We start from the raw sequence: 6,000 nt of genomic DNA, 5'->3' as shown, positions 1-6,000 counted from the left end.
GACAAAATGCCGGGTAACCAGGTTTCTCTCTACTTACAGGCACATGATTAATATTTTATAACTCTAGTTGCAATTGTTAAGTGTGACCTCGGGGTTGCACAAAAATGAGGTGGGAATCACTATTTTGAGGCTGCCCATCCTCCTGTAACTTGCATGGAACGGGGAGTTTGCGATTGACAACATCGCCACACTTCGAGTGACTTACGATACTCAGTACTGTTGTTTTTACAAAGACTTACTGTTGTTTTTTCAAAGACTTTATTTTAATTGCTAGTTTAAATAACATGTTACTTTAACTTCACAACCATTTCTTGGCTTATCAAAACTTACTTCCTCATATTAGTATCATTGTACTATTCGTTTCGTTTTATCCGTCCTATACTACCCAAGGACTGTATGTTACTGTCTTGAGTATCAATGTGCTTCTAGTGCTATCAGTTTTCAAACAAAACACCTGCAGACTGTCCAAGTTACCTTATCAGCTGACTGCCGACGTGAAACGGAGAGTGCAAAACGGCAAAAATTCGGTCAAGCAGCAGAAAGCGGCAAAAACAGTCTCACTTTGTCTTGACGCTAATCTCTGCGTCATAGTTCGTTCGTGCGTGACCACATGAGCAGCGATGCGTGTCGTGGCCTAATTCCTTCCCCGCATTGGTTTCTTTTTTCTTTGTGTTCTTTCGAAAACAGTTCAAACAGAAGGTCTTTCTGAAGCACATGATTGGACCATGACGTTTCGAAGACATTTACTTTACACAAAGTGAAGCAACCAGTATATATGCTCCGCTGTGCGTTTCAGGATATGCAATGAAATGTTGGTTCCCTCGATGATTGCAGATAAAATTGATGCATTTTAAACTTGCCGAAATTTACGCTTCGCGATAATACGTTCTATTGTTAAGTCCAAAAATAACAACAGGGTCGTTGTGGATTTGAAACGATAACAGCAGATGAAAAACGACTCCTATACTATTATTTAATCCAACAATGTCATTGCTATAAAATCGCCAGCTTAATCAGAACTGACATCAGAACTCCACAGGCACCAATCTTCTCCATAGCGACACCAAGAGGAAATTAATTTTTACGACATACCCCCATAGGGTGGTGCACTTTACATGTTTTTAAAAGTCAAATTATCCTGATTGGCGGGATTGAGATCGGTGGTCAATGCGATCGACCCAAGCGAGAAAAGTATCAGATTTTGTTGCCCGCCTGTCAAAGCTGGAAGTTTATAGGGGACGAAAATTGGCTTCAGGAGGTTCTCAAACCTTGAAGGCTCACGGCAAACTTGGGTCTTCTTAATTCGTTTGCGGCACTCCAAACTTTTAAGTCGGTTCAAGTTTTAAACAACAGGTGGCTCTGGTTACTTGAAAGAATTACCTTAATTCGGTGCTGATTTTGTTTTCGGATGTTGTTTGTTCTGAATAAGTGTCATGGAAAAACGACAATGTGTACTGTGATACTATCGATATTAATAGATTCGGATACAGTGTGGATGAGGCGTGTTACTTAAAAGTACAGTGGTATATTTTTACGGCAGTTACGATGTTGATCGAAACCTTACAGCGTTGGCGGTGTCGCCCAGAACCACTGTTCGATTTCATACCTCCACAATGCTAGCATAAAAACTGGTTGAGGTTAAAACATCGGCATTTTTAATTCTGCAAACCCAGATCCTGAGATAAGATTTTACGTGAAAGGTTGCGCAAAGACAACAGTCATATTACCACGTGACCCAATTATCTCCCGTTGCAGGTCGATCGAAGGGTTTCCCGGCGGCCGAAACTGAACTGTTGTAGCTAAATAACTGACGATAACACAAACCAGGTCATTATGACGAACACAATTAGCGTTTGTGACGTATACAATCCCGGGGGATTACCCAAAATGGCGCGTGTCCATTATTATGAAGCGTCGAATTGACAACGGGGAAGTCGCTTTTGACAGAATTTATTGTTTTCGCTTTTTCCCGGGGAAAAGATCTCGGCGCCTCTCTATTGTTGTTCGCGCCTCAGTGCTTGTTACGTCATGACGAAATCAATTTGTAGTCAATCGCGATCTTGCGGACATCTGGCGTGCTTGAGACAAACTATCTTTTCCATCCTATCAGATCTCCCCAGCATCCACTCTGGGCGTTGAGTGGGCGAAGTGGGAAGGATTCAACAAAAGTTTTTGTTTCATTTTCTTCTGATAAGATTTCGGAAAATGAGTGTACAGTTATGTTTAGTGGTATTGATGCAGCAAATATATAACTTTGATCAGGCATTATTGATATTGTCATAAATTACCGGAAGAAAGTAAGGCAAGTTTTTATGGGCAGTGCTTAACATACAATCGTGTCAACAAAATAACTTTGCATGAAACAAACTGCAGATGGTGATCAGACGATCACTGTTCTTTCCATAATAACACAGCAGACACCAAGTACTTTCTTTATTTAAATAGATTTCCGTGTACTTAAGAAATTGAAGATGCCCATAGGGCGAAGTATAATATCCAATGTTATTCCCGGCTGATTATGCGGTAAACCAGTGATTCCCAACCTTTTGGTGGGTGCGTAGCACTTGGAGGTAAACAATTTCGACGCGTACCACCTATTTGAGTGTTACAAAGATAACCTAGGGGATGAAGTAACAAATATTTCGAGATCACTTACGATTTCTTTTACGGAAAGGTGCTCGCTTACCACCTGGAATGCCGTCACGTACCACTAGTGGTACACGTATCACCGGTTGGGAAATACTGTGGTAGAGGAAGTACTTTGAGTATGATCGTGTTAGTAAGGCTTTTAACCACGTTAGAATGTACAGAAATATCCGCGACGATAAATACATCAACGAATTGCGAAATTACAGGTATTGTGTGCAATATAATGTTTCTGTTGCTGCCAGGCATATTGTAATTTAATAGTCTGATCTTCTGGCACATTAAAAACGTAACTTTGTTAACCGACGTTTCGCCTGTTATCCAACAAGGCTTCCCCAGGGTAATGATACTGGTACAGCACACAACCAACACCAAGAAAACGTACCAACACGAAAAAATATAACGCTAGCAGTGCTTGTTAAATCACGTGATGTTATCAAAAGGGCGGGAAACAACAGTTACAGCAAGTTATAGTAAAGCACCGGAAAATAGACGCACTGTTCCTTATCATTAACACAACGATTGCGGATTGCCTTCGACAAGGCTAAGGTTTTGGAAAAAAGAGGTGGATCACACAAACCCCCTTTTCCTAAGAAGCGCTACATATCCACAAGAACAATTGCTGCGTCAATGATAAGGAACAGTGCGTGTATGTCCCGGTGCTTTATAATAATTTGCTGTAACTGTTGTTTCCCGCCCTTCTAATTACATAACGTGATTTCACAAGCACTGTTAGCGTTATATTTTTTCGTGTTGGTACGTTTTCTTGGTGTTGGTTGTGTGCTGTACCAGTACCATTACCCTGAGAAGCCCTGTTGGTTAACAGGCGAAACGTCGGCCAATAAAGTTACGTTATTATAGTGCCAGAAGATCAGACCATTAAATTAAATTGTGTGCAATATTTCTTGCACAAAACTGTTTTAGTTTAAAAAAAACTTTCTGCTTCTCGCGAATTTTGATTGAAGTATATATTCCTATTATCGATTTATCAAACGGGGTGTGTGTGTTATTGGGCACGATTTGTTTGAACTCGATGCACTTTATCTTTGACCAAACTTGACGATTAGATCTATGTAAGTACGGATGTGGTGTCGACAGCGTAAAATCGCAAGGCCACAATTTACATGAGCACAGCGTGGTAGGGTGTTGTGAACAGACTGTATTGCCAGCAAGCATGCGAGTTCAAAGTTTTTGCATTTTGCAGCAATACTTTTGAAGCTGGTGTTGTACACACATCACTGTGTTTTTACCAATGCGAAAAGTTACGGGAATGGATAAAGTAAAGTGTTTCCATAAACGGCAAAAGCATTGAAACAAACAATTCAGTTATCGATCCATGGATCAAGTTTAGGCACAAAGAGAGCTCACATACGCGGTATAGCGAGTTCTGGGTTTAAATTTCTCGTCTCGTCCGCAGGCAGTTTTAGCTCTAAAGGGCGGGAATCAATTTTTGCGCCGGCGCCTCGACTTCATGAAGTTCCCTGGAGGGAGTTAAACTTATTACTATTGATTAGCAAGCATTTAGCGGCGAGCAGGATACGCGAAGGATCGCATTGGACGAAATTCAGACTCGCGCTGGGTTCGCGCACTTTATGCTAACGGGATTAGGTGCGTTCGGGCTTGGAGGCAAAAATCTTGTTAGCCCGGGTCAATATTTTGGGTTTATTTCCGACCGTTTCGCGGGGTGATTTTTATTTCGGCGGGAAAGCACGCTTGTAGATGTTTTTGCGACAAGCACGCAAATGCGATTGTTGGCTGTGATTCATCGGACTTTAAACCGCTAATGGAAAAGCAAAGTTACGAGTACATGGGAGATGATTTAACGAAGATGGAGCTTGGCAATTAAAGTACTTGTTGCGCTCCAAAAAGTAAAGTTACAGAAACGCGCTTAGATAAAGAAGTATTAGGTTTGTTCAAAAAATAAATTCGAAGTTTGGTTGTATAAATTGTTGCTGATGCTGCCAGGCATATTTATTGCTGAATACTGCCCTTCTGGCAAACTTTATTTTATTGACGTTTGTCAACGTTTTGGCTGTTATGCAACATGTATGTTACTGTAGGAGCAGTATTTTTTTTTCATTTTGTCAGTGGGTCTTGTTCTAGGTTTGACAGTCTTGCCAAAAATGTCTGTAGACGCTTTGAGTTAAATATTAGTTCAGTTGTACTGTCAAACAATATGTCTTCGGAAATATACAAGCTTTGATATATAACCAATTATCGAATTTGTTGCGTTGGGTAATTTATAAAACTGGATTTTATTGACTTGTAAAAATCCGGTATTTTCTTGTCAATGCAAATACGTTGAATCAAACCAGACAGGTACTGAAATGCGAAAATTTTTTTCGGAGAGAGTGATTAACATTCCATAATTCCCCACCCCCACATACTGATGTTTTGACGTTGCCAAATATGACGTTTACAAAATTGTAACACTGAAGGCCTTGTTGTTGAACTTTACAAAATTTTTGCTTTTCTGAACTTAACAAGAAAGTTGTAAGAAAAAGTATTTGAAAGTTTAACAGCTTTTGTATAAAATACGTCTGTCTTGTAAGGTCGTAGTTTGAAGGTTTGCATATAAACCATGACAACCAATTGTAATTTGGTCGTACATTGATGTCAATTAATAGCCATCTCATTTAGGACGAATTTTATAAATTTAAAGAACGTCCAAACGCAAGATCAAAGTTGCATTGTTTCAAAGCAAGTAACTGATGTTTGTCTGCTTTCAATTGCAGTTTATTTGAATTATCGAATTAATGTTGTTACAAATGTTCAAATAGGTTTGACATGACTACCTGCATATGAATATTTAAACACCAAAAAACTTTAACGGCTAAGGGCACGCACCCACGCAACTGTAGTTTACGAAATTCTGTTTTATTTTACTTGGGCGCCTCAATAGAACTGGCGTATTGTGTGTCAGGTGTGTAAAGTTGAGCGGACAGACACCGGTCATGGCAACCTCTAACTGGAACCATGAATTTTAATTAATTTCACGTCTCCGTGGAGACGCTTGCATCGATCCAGGCGGACAAGACTCATAAACAACTTTATCTTGCCCTTAATTAAAGGCCTTTGTCTGACAACAATGCAACCTGTGTGACCTCACAGACCTCATCCCGCATAGGCGACAAAGGAAAGCACGCCACTTTATTGTTACAATAATAGATTTTTTGAGATGATTCTGGCGCATTTGTTGTTGTTTAGAGTATTAACAGGTATTGCAAGTGATCGGTTTTGATAAATTCAGCGATAAAAGGTTGGAAGATTGAGAACTTGATTTGACAGAAACAATGCCTGCCTCGATAAACTTGCTAGTGTTATCTGCAGCCAGACGCTTTTTATTTCTAATGT

Source organism: Ascidia mentula, chromosome 5 (genome assembly GCF_947561715.1).
Source record: "Ascidia mentula chromosome 5, kaAscMent1.1, whole genome shotgun sequence".
Lineage (NCBI taxonomy): Eukaryota > Metazoa > Chordata > Ascidiacea > Phlebobranchia > Ascidiidae > Ascidia > Ascidia mentula.
Note: the sequence above shows the minus strand (reverse complement) of the source record.